Source organism: Blennius ocellaris, assembly GCF_963422515.1.
Source record: "Blennius ocellaris genome assembly, chromosome: 6".
In the NCBI taxonomy this organism is placed as follows: Eukaryota; Metazoa; Chordata; class Actinopteri; order Blenniiformes; family Blenniidae; genus Blennius; species Blennius ocellaris.
Genome location: NC_137655.1, coordinates 26837181 through 26852685, shown reverse-complemented (window position 1 = coordinate 26852685; position 15505 = coordinate 26837181).

Sequence of the window (15505 nt, the reverse complement as noted above, 5' to 3'; positions counted from 1 at the left end):
TTTCATGGCCAACATCAGAGTTTACATCAATAAATGTAAGTTAAATAAAAGTTAAATTCAGGATTGCCATGCTATGTCATTATTTACACCGATAAAGGAGAAAGTACACAAGCTTCAGTGATTTTAATGTATTTTCATGCTTATTTAAATTTCTTCATGCTTTGGTGATTCATTGAAAGAGGTCCCTTCCTGAATAAAGGGTTAACTATCTCTACTGGCATTTGCACAACAAAGAAACATCAGGTGCTTTTTCAATAAACCTGATTTTGATCATGAGAAGAAATTATAACCATCAAAAAGTATTCCACAAGTTTTTCCAGTGGCTTCTTTCTTTTGTTGAACTGTTTATTATCCATTCATTGTAAGACTGGGGAATTTCAACCAGTGTCTTGTTTAGCTTCTTTAATACCACTTAAATACAATCAAATCTTTAAAAAAGAAGTAAATAATTAAAACAATATTATCCGTATGTTTCTCACTGGATTTCTGTGAATTGTTGTAAACTCACGAGGTCTGACTATACAACAACATGATGTTCTGTTTGCAACAGGAGTCTAAATTTAACTTAATCTATCCACTGAGCTCATCAAATATGGCCCATTAAGAGTTAATCAACTTATCAGGTCTGATTGAGGTAATCATGCACTCTGGATGCATGAATATTGATTTGTATGTATTTAAACACAAACTGTGTGATTGTCACAGTGCTATCAGGTAACGGACTGATCTGCCAGTGTTGTGGGACGGCTGGTGTGGATTGGAGATTAGAGCCACAGCTGTCCCGGAGAACCTTATCGTGCCGCCATGTTCGTGTTTCTCGCAGAGCGGGGTAACCTTACTGCCCCTCGGGGGGCTGAGACCGTCTGACACGAGATCGCTGGTGAGGAATCTGGGGAATGGCTCTGTCCCCCTCTATACAACGCCCCGTGTCGGAGGTGTCATCTCTGAATTGCGTTGATGTGTTGGCGCCCTGTCGGCAAAAACCTTTGCGTTGGCTGCATGTTAATCTAGTTACCCTCCTCGAACTGGAAACGTGCAAACCTCATTGTATTTCGTCAAATGTGACCATCCTGCCTAATCCCCCCCCCCCCCCCCCCCCCCCACCACCACCACCACCACCGCCAGCACACACACACACACACACACACACACACAGCTTGGATTCCTTGTGCCCAACATACACAGATGAACACATAACGGAGTGGGTCTGGTGACATGTGGCGGTGGCAGTGGGAGGCACTAAAAAGACCCCGGTGATGAAAAACCTCTCTGGGAAGCCATCTTCTGTTTCACACCACGTGAAATTTACGAGCTCGTCACTCAGCATCTCGGCTCTCCCGCTGAGATGTGGAGAGACGTAAATTCAGAGAAAGACATGCAGAGCAAGTGTGAGAGACCGAGAAGTGAGAGACAGGAAGTCATTGTGTGAAGGTTTGTCACCGCGCAGGCCGAGGGATGGAAACAAACAATGAAGTGAATTCTTAACTTATTTGTTTCAAGACATGACGCCATATAAAAGTTGGAACAAAAAGCACAGTGTAAACTCCTCTGGGAATAAAAACAAAGCCGATGGCAGTACTGACCTATAACATGTGCCACTTGCATTTGTGATTAACTATGGTTGTGCAGTGTTTCATGTGTTATCTTAAGTTTGGTTTTAAAGGGTTACTGAACATTCTGTGAGTGGGTCTGTGACTGTTACACAGTCAGTTGTTTACAGTCTTCTAAAGCCACTGACTGAACAACTATGAAGAATATTTTCCAACTATAAGCAAAAGAATGCAACCCTGCTGTAGAGCTGCCCTTTATTTTGTCCTGATCAGCCTCGTTTCCACCGCACGATAATGGAGCGGAGCGGTACGGAGCAGTTAGGTAAAGCGGTACGGAGCAGTAAGGTAAAGGGGTACGGAGCAGTAAGGTAAAGCGGTACGGAGCAGTTAGGTAAAGCGGTACGGAGCAGTTAGGTAAAGCGGTACGGAGCAGTTAGGTAAAGCGGTACGGAGCAGTAAGGTAAAGGGGTACGGAGCAGTAAGGTAAAGGGGTACGGAGCAGTAAGGTAAAGCGGTACGGAGCAGTTAGGTAAAGCGGTACGGAGCAGTTAGGTAAAGCGGTACGGAGCAGTAAGGTAAAGCGGTACGGAGCAGTAAGGTAAAGGGGTACGGAGCAGTAAGGTAAAGGGGTACGGAGCAGTAAGGTAAAGGGGTACGGAGCAGTAAGGTAAAGTGGTACGGAGCAGTTAGGTAAAGCGGTACGGAGCAGTTAGGTAAAGCGGTACGGAGCAGTTAGGTAAAGCGGTACGGAGCAGTAAGGTAAAGGGGTACGGAGCAGTAAGGTAAAGGGGTACGGAGCAGTAAGGTAAAGCGGTACGGAGCAGTTAGGTAAAGCGGTACGGAGCAGTTAGGTAAAGCGGTACGGAGCAGTAAGGTAAAGCGGTACGGAGCAGTAAGGTAAAGGGGTACGGAGCAGTAAGGTAAAGGGGTACGGAGCAGTAAGGTAAAGCGGTACGGAGCAGTTAGGTAAAGCGGTACGGAGCAGTTAGGTAAAGCGGTACGGAGCAGTAAGGTAAAGGGGTACGGAGCAGTAAGGTAAAGCGGTACGGAGCAGTAAGGTAAAGCGGTACGAAGCAGTTAGGTAAAGCGGTACGGAGCAGTAAGGTAAAGCGGTACGGAGCAGTAAGGTAAAGCGGTACGGAGCAGTTAGGTAAAGCGGTACGGAGCAGTAAGGTAAAGCGGTACGGAGCAGTAAGGTAAAGCGGTACGGAGCAGTAAGGTAAAGCAGTACGGTAAAGCGGTAGGTAAAGCGGTACGGAGCAGTAAGGTAAAGCGGTACAGAGCAGTTAGGTAAAGCGATACGGAGCAGTAAGGTAAAGCGGTACGGAGCAGTTAGGTAAAGCGGTACGGAGCAGTAAGGTAAAGCGGTACGGAGCAGTTAGGTAAAGCGGTACGGAGCAGTAAGGTAAAGCGGTACGGAGCAGTAAGGTAAAGCGGTACGGAGCAGTAAGGTAAAGCGGTACGGAGCAGTTAGGTAAAGCGGTACGGAGCAGTAAGGTAAAGCGGTACGGAGCAGTAAGGTAAAGCGGTACGGAGCAGCAAGGTAAAGCGGTACGGAGCAGTAAGGTCAAGCGGTACGGAGCAGTAAGGTAAAGCGGTTCGGAGCAGTAAGGTAAAGCGGTACGGAGCAGTTAGGTAAAGCGGTACGGAGCAGTAAGGTAAAGCGGTACGGAGCAGTTAGGTAAAGGGGTACGGAGCAGTAAGGTAAAGCGGTACGGAGCAGTAAGGTAAAGCAGTACGGTAAAGCGGTAGGTAAAGCGGTACGGAGCAGTAAGGTAAAGCGGTACAGAGCAGTTAGGTAAAGCGGTACGGAGCAGTAAGGTAAAGCGGTACGGAGCAGTTAGGTAAAGCGGTACGGAGCAGTAAGGTAAAGCGGTACGGAGCAGTTAGGTAAAGCGGTACGGAGCAGTAAGGTAAAGCGGTACGGAGCAGTAAGGTAAAGCGGTACGGAGCAGTAAGGTAAAGCGGTACGGAGCAGTTAGGTAAAGCGGTACGGAGCAGTAAGGTAAAGCGGTACGGAGCAGTAAGGTAAAGCGGTACGGAGCAGTAAGGTAAAGCGGTACGGAGCAGTAAGGTCAAGCGGTACGGAGCAGTAAGGTAAAGCGGTTCGGAGCAGTAAGGTAAAGCGGTACGGAGCAGTTAGGTAAAGCGGTACGGAGCAGTAAGGTAAAGCGGTACGGAGCAGTTAGGTAAAGGGGTACGGAGCAGTAAGGTAAAGCGGTACGGAGCAGTAAGGTAAAGCAGTACGGTAAAGCGGTAGGTAAAGCGGTACGGAGCAGTAAGGTAAAGCGGTACAGAGCAGTTAGGTAAAGCGGTACGGAGCAGTAAGGTAAAGCGGTACGGAGCAGTTAGGTAAAGCGGTACGGAGCAGTAAGGTAAAGGGGTACGGAGCAGTAAGGTAAAGCGGTACGGAGCAGTTAGGTAAAGCGGTACGGAGCAGTAAGGTAAAGGGGTACGGAGCAGTAAGGTAAAGGGGTACGGAGCAGTAAGGTAAAGCGGTACGGAGCAGTTAGGTAAAGCGGTACGGAGCAGTTAGGTAAAGCGGTACGGAGCAGTAAGGTAAAGCGGTACGGAGCAGTAAGGTAAAGGGGTACGGAGCAGTAAGGTAAAGGGGTACGGAGCAGTAAGGTAAAGCGGTACGGAGCAGTTAGGTAAAGCGGTACGGAGCAGTTAGGTAAAGCGGTACGGAGCAGTAAGGTAAAGCGGTACGGAGCAGTAAGGTAAAGGGGTACGGAGCAGTAAGGTAAAGCGGTACGGAGCAGTAAGGTAAAGCGGTACGGAGCAGTAAGGTAAAGCGGTACGGAGCAGTTAGGTAAAGCGGTACGGAGCAGTAAGGTAAAGCGGTACAGAGCAGTAAGGTAAAGCGGTACGGAGCAGTAAGGTAAAGCAGTACGGTAAAGCGGTAGGTAAAGCGGTACGGAGCAGTAAGGTAAAGCGGTACAGAGCAGTTAGGTAAAGCGGTACGGAGCAGTAAGGTAAAGCGGTACGGAGCAGTTAGGTAAAGCGGTACGGAGCAGTAAGGTAAAGCGGTACGGAGCAGTTAGGTAAAGCGGTACGGAGCAGTAAGGTAAAGCGGTACGGAGCAGTAAGGTAAAGCGGTACGGAGCAGTAAGGTAAAGCGGTACGGAGCAGTTAGGTAAAGCGGTACGGAGCAGTAAGGTAAAGCGGTACGGAGCAGTAAGGTAAAGCGGTACGGAGCAGTAAGGTAAAGCGGTACGGAGCAGTAAGGTCAAGCGGTACGGAGCAGTAAGGTAAAGCGGTTCGGAGCAGTAAGGTAAAGCGGTACGGAGCAGTTAGGTAAAGCGGTACGGAGCAGTAAGGTAAAGCGGTACGGAGCAGTTAGGTAAAGGGGTACGGAGCAGTAAGGTAAAGCGGTACGGAGCAGTAAGGTAAAGCAGTACGGTAAAGCGGTAGGTAAAGCGGTACGGAGCAGTAAGGTAAAGCGGTACAGAGCAGTTAGGTAAAGCGGTACGGAGCAGTAAGGTAAAGCGGTACGGAGCAGTTAGGTAAAGCGGTACGGAGCAGTAAGGTAAAGCGGTACGGAGCAGTTAGGTAAAGCGGTACGGAGCAGTAAGGTAAAGCGGTACGGAGCAGTAAGGTAAAGCGGTACGGAGCAGTAAGGTAAAGCGGTACGGAGCAGTTAGGTAAAGCGGTACGGAGCAGTAAGGTAAAGCGGTACGGAGCAGTAAGGTAAAGCGGTACGGAGCAGTAAGGTAAAGCGGTACGGAGCAGTAAGGTCAAGCGGTACGGAGCAGTTAGGTAAAGCGGTACGGAGCAGTAAGGTAAAGCGGTACGGAGCAGTAAGGTAAAGCGGTACGGAGCAGTAAGGTAAAGCGGTACGGAGCAGTAAGGTCAAGCGGTACGGAGCAGTAAGGTAAAGCGGTACGGAGCAGTAAGGTAAAGCGGTACGGAGCAGTAAGGTAAAGGGGTACGGAGCAGTAAGGTAAAGCGGTACGGAGCAGTTAGGTAAAGCGGTACGGAGCAGTAAGGTAAAGCGGTACGGAGCAGTAAGGTAAAGCGGTACGGAGCAGTAAGGTAAAGCGGTACGGAGCAGTTAGGTAAAGCGGTACGGAGCAGTAAGGTAAAGCGGTACGGAGCAGTAAGGTAAAGCGGTACGGAGCAGTAAGGTAAAGCGGTACGGAGCAGTAAGGTAAAGCGGTACGGAGCAGTAAGGTACAGCGGTACGGAGCAGTAAGGTAAAGTGGTACGGAGCAGTAAGGTAAAGGGGTACGGAGCAGTAAGGTAAAGGGGTACGGAGCAGTAAGGTAAAGCGGTACGGAGCAGTAAGGTAAAGCGGTACGGAGCAGTAAGGTAAAGCGGTACGGAGCAGTAAGGTAAAGGGGTACGGAGCAGTAAGGTAAAGCGGTACGGAGCAGTAAGGTAAAGCGGTACGGAGCAGTAAGGTAAAGTGGTACGGAGCAGTAAGGTAAAGCGGTACGGAGCAGTAAGGTAAAGCGGTACGGAGCAGTAAGGTAAAGCTCCCCAGAGCCAAATCTGGTGTCTTTCCTCCAGAAAGTTAAAAAGTGGGCGGGGCTTAGAGCTCCACAGATATGTGACGTTACAACAGTAATCTCAGCCGGGCGGCAGATCTGGACCTTGTGAATCCTCTGTTGTTGTTTACATCCTCCGCTTTGCACTCGTTGTATAGTGAACTCTTGTTTTGCAGCCTCAGAGCTGCAGCTGCAGCTACGTTGGTTCCTTGAGATCGAACGTCGGCCCGACTGTGTGACACCGGAGCCACTCTGGTCGGCGCCGGTGTCGCACTGCTGGATGTGACTGCTTCAACTTCTGCATTCAAGCACAGGCCGTGGACGCGATGCGAGGACAGACACCGGAGCTTGGAGCACCTCCGGCGTCCCGGCGCACCGTGTGTGGACGCGGTCTGAGACCGATTGTGACAGGTTCTGGAACTCCAGCATCGGAGCACCGGCCGTAGTGTCTGGTCCAGAGTCCAGGTCTCCGTCCCCGCTTCATCTGCTCTTTAGGGACCAACATGAAAGTAAAAAAAAACAACCGGTGCAAAGCTGAATATGTTAACAGCAGAGGATTCATACAGTTGACATATTAAAATATTGAGGGCGTGTCTTAAATCACCGACCAATCAGCAGACGGCTCCTCAAAACCAGACCGTTCTGTTGTCCTGAGTCGTCCCGACGGAGGACGACGGAAAACCCTCAACCTTTGGAGCTGTTATTTATGGAAAATGCCAAATTCTTGCAATGGAAACCCGAACCATAACGGACCGGACCGTTTCATTCCTGCACTTTCATGCGGTGGAAACGGAGCTTCAGTCTTCTTACTGATTATAATCCTCAAGCATTTATTACCCATGAATGTATCATTTATGAGTGATCACCATTAAATAGACAACATAGTTTATACTCATCTATGTATACTTTATCTTCACTGAAGCCAAATCATGCCTGTTACTGTTGATTCTTGAAGAAGTCAGAAAATGAAGTTGCTCTTCGTGACACTCGTCAACCACTCGAGCGCTAACGGTGGAAACACAAGCTGCCATCCGAGCATAAATCTTCTGGACATCATGTTTTTTCCTTCACATTTCAGACACTTGAACTTGTGTTTTATAACTCCGTCGCCAGCCTTCAAAGAGAAGTGGATTGACCAAAAGTGAAGAAGGAGAGAAAAAAAAGACGCAGCATCCATCACTGTTTATTTACTTGGAGATGAAATCAATATTGCGACAGAGAACCTGGTTGGAAATTTGGATGTCACAACTGAACGTGGAGCCGCGATGACAGGTCATGGAAAAGAAGTGCAACTGGATAAAGCTCAGACTAGAGAGTGTGACCAGCCGTAGTTTGTGTGAAGATGAAGGGAAAACGCTTCAACACATACACATAATACTGGTCCAGTCAGAACCAGCATCACTTCCTGCTCGATCACGACTGTAAAACACACCTTCAGAGGAGTGTCAGTCTGTAAAAGTAACTTTTATGCTTATTATGACCCCAAATGTCAGTGAAAGCTCCACGTCACTTTCCACTTCCACCAACCAACTGTTATCTCCAGTCTGATACAACCACTCAACTACTTATAAACAGGTAATTAAAGTTAAAGTACTAAAGCTGGAGCCTGGTATTCCATTCAAGAGAAAGATGCGTCAGTCCTCAACACACTTTTTGACATTTGCCAAGCCAGATTCTTCCATTCATTTTCAATACGCCTTTCTATGACGTAGGGTCATGAAGCCCAAACTCACAGGCTGTCAACACACACAAGCGAAAGGTATAAATATACTTGTGATTTAAGTGACTGTTAGCCTCAGTTACTGATGTGGCCCAGACATGCCAGAGAGCAGTTGGGTCAGTGAGTCGCAAAAAGAATATGACAAGGCCGCTTGTTGGGTGGGCTACGTCTTTTTGTTTTTATTTTCAAAATTGCACAAATAGCAAAAAGTGCCAAGTGCAACAAAGTGCATCGGAGGATTAAGAGGAGTGTGGCTCCTCCACCAGCAGAACTTTGAATGATGTTCAAAGGCGCCTTAAATATAGTTCACTCAATTGGATGAAACCATAGGTGGCACCAGGTAACATTAGTGGGTTAACACTTCGTTAAAATCCTCCCATACAGACCCATACCCATCAGTTAAATAAAATATAGTTAATTTTAACAAATAAACCCCAAAACCAAACATTTTTTAAAAATGTACTAAATCTTAAACCCTGCTAAAACTAAATCCAAGACCCCCAGCTTGCTTATCCTCTTGGTTCGGCCCGGAACAAGAAGTGAATGCCAGTCCTCCGCTCAGTGACCCATCGTCAGTGTCTCATATATGGACAAAAACATGATATTCAGCAGCACCACAGACATCCTGGGCAGCAGGGCTCAGTGTGGAATAAGGCACCTTGAGCAGTGTGTGGATCCACCGGCTGCATTATTATAGTAAAGTGGCATTAAAAAAACAACATGGGCATACTTATTTGAATATTGGCAGATTTTTAAAAATACCCCAAAAAATCAAAGGAAAGAATGAGAGTGAGAGAGAGACACACAATCCTGAACAACGTCAGATATACATTTATTGGTCCTGTGGGGATTGTTTTTAACAGCCTGTACGGTATTACATGTATCGTATCATTGAAGCAGGTAATTGGGAACAACTTGACTGAATCTATTTAGAAATTGACACAGAGGTCCCTGGGGGCATGTCAAACAAGAATGTGGTGAAGTTTACTGAAAACAATTAGATTTTCTACGTATTTCTTTAATATTTGCCTTGACAGCATTTTTTCCAATTTGGTGTGATTTTAGCAGACATGGGACCAAGTTACACATGTGAAAGTCTCCAGTTTTCTCTTGGTCAAGTCAAGTCACAATATTTCCATGTACAGTTTCATGTACTTCATTTAGTCCATCTCTAGCAATATTCAATCAACTTGAAAATGTTGTTTAATGTGGTAGCAGTTTTAACCCAATTGTCAAAGTTGTCTTTTTCAGCACCTGATTGGATTTTCACTGCAGGTGAAAATGAACATGTAGCATGAAAGCCTGAGAGTCTCACAGTCACTGCAGGTTTGTTTGACATGATCGGACTGGAGTCGTCTGTATTTCAACCTCAAATCTGGGCAGTTGTCTGATGCCAGTGTCAAGACTTTAGTAAGAAGGGATTCAGTGACAAAGGTTTAAGCAGCTGAAACAGTCGAAGTTGTAGTTGTGTGCAGTCATTTGTATGTGTATCAGTAAATCTGAGGTCACACTCTATCACTCAATCAGTCTCAAGTTTTTCTTTTTTTTTTTCAAAGTCGACTCACAAGTCATCAAGACAGCGACTCCAGCCAACTGAGTCCAAGTCACATGACTGAAGTCCTCGTGTTTGGATTTTAGTGTGAGATGTGAAAACAAATAAAGCTGCAGTGAATCCTCTTGAAAAGTGACGCAGAGGATCCTGGGTTCATGTCGGAATAAATGTTTTCCTAAAGAAAAAAACAGGTTTTAAACATGGATTCCACGAGAGGGAGAGAAGGAAGGAAGAGAGGGCAAGTGAATTATTGCAAGAATCCACAAACACTGAGGGTTTTGCCTCTGTTCATTATGTTTTTGGTGATTGTGATTGTGAGGAAAGGAGATTTTCCTCTGAGGACGAGTGGTCAGCCAGTGCAGCCATGGAGCGCAGCAGGGCGGAGTTACGTGATGCACCTGAACACAGCATGAAGGTCGTTTTCCTGCAAAAATCCATGAGTTAGCCTCATTGTTTAAGCTGCTGGTTTCAAAGTGTGCGAAAAAAAGGTAGAATTCTGCAAATTATGTAATTCTGGTACGTGTTGTATGCTAGAAAATAGTTGTGGTACCCTGAGAGGTAAAATTTAAAAGTGGTGGTACTGCATACTGGTGCATACCAACTCAGCCTGAACCTATTGCAAAGATGTCTGCTCCCTGGGGGAATGTTTTGCCAAGACACAGGCCTGAACACAAGAAGAGAAGCTGAATTAAAAGCTTTATATTCACACCTTAAAACATTCAGCACACGTGCATCAACATCTACAGGAATCAGTTACTCTCATGTTACGTATATTTCATCACGCTCAATCAATTGTCACGTTGCCTCCACAGAGTCTGACTGGTGATGCACCTAGACTGGACCTATGACAACAACAAAACCTTCCCATAAATACTTTTGAAATGACAACCATGTGCAATCTCTCTATGTGTAAAAAAAAAACAATCCCCAGAGGAGGAATTCCTTTTGGAATAGACCCATCAGTAGCAGCCTTCACAGGGACCTGGGGGGACCAAGGGTCTTGCTCAGGGCCTCTCGTTTCATGTTTTTGGAACTGTGGGAGTAAATTCGAGGAAATCCCCACATGGGGAGAACATGCAAACTTCACACAGAAAGGGTAAGGGTTGGGTTATTTGAATCCACGGCCGTCTTGCTGTGACGCTAACCACTGCACCGCTGTTCACAGGAAGTACCTGGGGGAAACTCATTCGACGGAAAAATTGAACGTGTCTTCACACTTTCATTTTCCTCAATTTTATAGGTGTTCAATGGAGCAATTCCATAATTTTGTACTTAAGAATAAAGTGAAGCTGTGTGTGCTCAGCACTGCTCCTACAGTGAAGCAGAGGCACTGATTGTCTCAACGTCAGCATGTTCAGTGAGACGAAATGTCGAAGTGGCAAGATTAATATCCTTCACACACACACATGAAATACATGACCCGAGGCCTCATTTATAAAACCCTGTGTGGGATTCCTACTGGAAATGTTTGTGCGCACAAAAGCTGAAAATGGTGTATGCCCAAAACAGTGCCTCGTCAATATATTTACTTCTCAATCAGCCCGTTGATCGCCGGCATTTGACGCTAAATCCTGACAGAAAAGACAGAGAAAAGGAATTTTACGGAGAGAGAAATAGTCATGGAGGAGGTGGAGGTCAGGAAAATTATATTATTTAGTGTCACAGTAGTGGAATCACTGACAAAAGAACAACAAACGATCAGCAGCTCGTCGTCACCGCTGGAATTAGTGAGAGAGTCTGAGAGATCAACGACTATAGAGGTGGAGGAGAAGAGTCTGATCTGAAGGTGGAGGTCAGAGGAGAGTGACATCATGGAGAGTGACATCATGCAGGTTAGAGGAGAGTGACATCATCAATAATCAATCAGTTCTATCCTCTGTATCATTAGAAGATGACACTATGACATATGAACATGGTTCTGGTGATTCAGCAGTGACGTTCCACTAAAGAAACATGTAGAACACTGCAGCTTGGCTGTTTATGATCACGTGGATCAATAAGTCTGATATTTGAAGATATTAAATGTATGAGATGAATCTGGATCAATTCTCCACCTCACCATCAGCACCACCAGGTTCCTCGTCTCCACAATGTGCTGCTCAAGGTTCTAAGTTGTCGTACCGGTACCAACATTCTTCTGCAAACTTTATTTCTGTAGAACACAAACCTTGTGTGGAAAGTGGCGTACGCATCTTTCAGGACCTTTAGTGCTCAGCAGCTTTAGCAATGAGGCCCCTGGTCAGGAAGTGGCATATGCATCTTTCAGGACCTTTATTGCTTCAGCAGCTTTAGCAATGAGGTCCCTGGAAAGTTGAAAGTGTCTAAAAACAATTATTTTGTAAGAAACAGTGAGAAAGCAAAGTCATGCATTCATCCCAGTTTGCATAGGATTGTGCAATCTAATGGGGAAAAATGTTTCACATTTTGGGATGTAAATCATTGATTTGAAAAGAAAAAAAAATCATACATGAATTATGTTTTGTTTTTTTTTCATCCCAAACTGACAACCTCTTTTTTGTCACTTTCCACTCCGACCACATGTCACTTATTTAAAGTGATGCACCTCCAAGCTTGGTACATATACAAGCAAAGGTAAATGTGAAATGATAGCAAGAAAAGAAAAGTGCAGTCACAGACAGACAGACAGACAGACAGACAGACAGACAGACAGACAGACAGACAGTTTGAGATGAGGTGGGAGGCTGTCATGCAGTAAAGAGAAGTTCAGAGGGCAAAAATAACAAAGACAATGATCATGCTCATAAATTTTGTATGAGACACATCAAGCTGTCCACGCAGTCCTTCGCTGGAGTGTCAGCTGGTTTGGGAATGAAAACATTTAACCCCACCAAGGCTTAAAAGGTCATAACTCACACCTCAGCTCTCTGACATGAGTTACTGCCTCTCGTTAGGACTGGACATCCCCGTCTCTCACCTTCTGCCTCTTCCCTCCTCCTCCTCCCTCCTCCTCCTCCCTCCTCCTCCTCCCTCCTCCTCCTCCCTCCTCCTCCCTCCTTCCACACTTGGTGTTTCCATTGCTGGTATCCACAGAACAAGATACTCTTACCCAACCCACTAAATATGTGCCACAAGTGTGCATTGAGAGGAAGTGAAAGCAGCGGTGGTGTCACACTCACTTTATTTTTTACAATTCAGACACACAAAGCGTGATGCGGCTGGTTAATACCCCCCCCCCCCGGTGTAAAATTATATTCTATTCAGGCGAGGAATGAGATAGCTTCAGTACGAGAGCCCCTGCCTGTGAGGACCTCCAGCACCAGCAGCTCGTGGCCCTTAAAGCCACGGTCACAACCCGACATACTTTCAAAGTGTGCGCTGTCTACGTCCTGTGCTCAAAGAAGACCGTTCTTCATGAGAAACACAGTCATATCATACTATATTAAACATATATGGGCATATACTAGATATATGAAACATAGAAACTATCAATTAGAAATATGTAAAACTACATTGTACAGGATTTATTTTCTCCCCAAAATAAATGTGAAGTTTCATCTGAGGATGAGTTGTGTGTTCACCCTTCTTAGTTCACTTTTATAATCATTATCAACGTATTATTTCCCCATATTTCCATATTTCAGATCTGGAAGAATGAGGGAGTTATCGAATAAGTTTACTTTATTTTGATCTAATTCTGGAATCGGATTTTACACATTATGCCAATATTTTATATGCTGTCATATGCAGCTTCATCAAAAGTCATTCCTACAAATGTATTTATTGCATTGGTCAAAAAATGCATAAGAAAATGCATCATGAAGATGAAAACAACCCAAGTTGCTCTGGATTGCAGTAATGACTGTTTTTTTTTTTTTTTTTTTACTTCCCCCTCCACTATTTTAAACTGTGTGTCTGAGTGTAATAAATACATCACTATTTATCCTCGGCCACTGAACTGTTACAAATACTTCACTGATTATAATAAGTCTTCTATCTGGACAAACTCATGTTCGTGGCACTGGCAGGCTCTTTCAACATGGAGTGAGTAAAAACACGTACATGAGCAGAACGTATAAGTACGGCCTCCGGAGGATAACGTGACAATCACACAGAGATCTCTCCTCCCACCCTCATGGCCAGGCGGGGCGTGTGGCCACGTACTTACACCCTGTCTTGACCTACTCCCTACCCATGTTTTCAGAAAAACATGGCGGCCGAGGCCTCCACATAAAACATAGGGACTAAAAACACGCAGGGTGGGTTGTGGCTATCGCTTCACCCTCTCAACACCCAATCCGTCCAGAATCGCTTCATTTCCAAAGCTTTGCTTCATCCGAGGCCAAATGTGAGCCTCCACACAGCAGCCACATCCTCAGCTCATTTTAGGCTTTTTTTTTTTTTTTTTTGGTCAGCAATGAAAAACCAAAGGCTTGAATCAACATGGACCTTCACTGGACTCTAACAGTAGTGTGGTGAATGAAGGACTATTACAGCTTCATAGATATTTTTCTCTCTGTTCTTTAGCACAGTAATTTGAGGATATGAAATAAAATGCGCTGCCCAGAAGGCAGTGTAATCGAACCGTGGGACTCACTGCGAGCATGAGGGGAGATTTATCACCCCTACAACAGCTTGTTGGCCAGATAAAGTGTTACTAGAGAGAAGGTAAAGCCCTGCTGTAGGTGCTTCGTAACAGGCAGACAGTGGCAAGGAGTCAGATAGCGGCCTTGAAAGATTTCAGAATTTTGTAAAAAAAAAAATATATAAATAAATAAATAAATAAATAAACACATACATACATACATACATACATACATACATACATACATACATACATACATACATACATAAATGAAAAATGGGGGAGAATTTGGATGAAACTCAAGAAAAAGTGATCCTGACTCTTCCTATCTGCCATCTCTCACACATGAAGCTTATCTTATCTGCAACAGCTGAAAAGTCATTTCCAAGGCTCCTCCTGTGGCTGATAAAACAAGCATAGAAAGAAGAGGACTTTTCAAAGAGCCCTCGTCTGTTTTTCCTTCCCTCCGTCATCCGATCGGAACCACAGCGGCAGCCTCTGGAGACCACATTTGGTGATGTTTATCCAGCGTCAGAAAAAAAAGGTTATCAGCAATTTCTGAAGGTGCTAAGCAGAGATCTGTCACTGAGGAGGAGGAGGAGGAGGAGGAGGAGGAGGAGGGGGATGGGGGAGGGGGGGGGGGTAAGGATATGTATGGGTGAGGGTGAGAGGGAGGGAGAGGGTGGAAGTGGTGGGGAGAAAAAGGGAGTGAGAGGTGGTGAAACAGACAGGATGTATCGGAGGAAGAGGGGGTGGAAAAACACGGGAGTGTGGATGGAAGTTGAACGTTGTGCTGAAAAAGTCGATGTGGTTCAGATTGTAAATCTCATGCTGACTGAAAGCAAACTCCCACAGGACTCCTGCAGCAGCAAGTAGCACTTAAAAAAAGCCTTTGAAACAGATAGAAGACACGTTTTTGGTTGATTCTGCATCCTTGAGGTTTGATCTCAGTCTTTCTAACCTAATTATCAAGTATCTGTCATCACTGTGTCACAGTTGCAATACCAGGGCCTCTATTCACGAAGCATCCTGAAGCTAAAAGTAGCTCTTAGTGACTAACCCACTAACCCTAACCCTCCAAATTTAAGATTTTTCTGAGAATTTTTCCTTCCTAAGATAAAAGTAATTCACAAAACATCCTAAGCCCTAAAAGAGCTCCTGAGGTGGGAAACCACTAAAGTAGTGAGGAGGACTTGAAGAAGTCTAAAAGTTTCTTAAACAGACAAGATGACAGAAAGAGAAAGAGAAAGAAAAGATGTGCTCCATTTGTTTAATCAGATGCACCGGCAACTGTGCATACAATTTTTTAAAGGTGTGAAAAAAATATTTTGAAAGGGGTGTTTGTATACTTGTACACTCGTACAATGGGCTTCTTTGCGCACATGCCAACAACAACACCCCGCTGAAGACGCTGAGATGAAGGTGATCACAACACTGTGACACCTGTCTACAGGTGAGCTGCAGCAGAACAACACTGACACCTGTCTACAGGTGAGCTGCAGCAGAACAACACTGACACCTGTCTACAGGTGAGCTGCAGCAGAACAACACTGACACCTGTCTACAGGTGAGCTGCAGCAGAACAACACTGACACCTGTCTACAGGTGAGAAAACAATGGCTGGCAGAATGCAATAAGAGCTTCTGATGA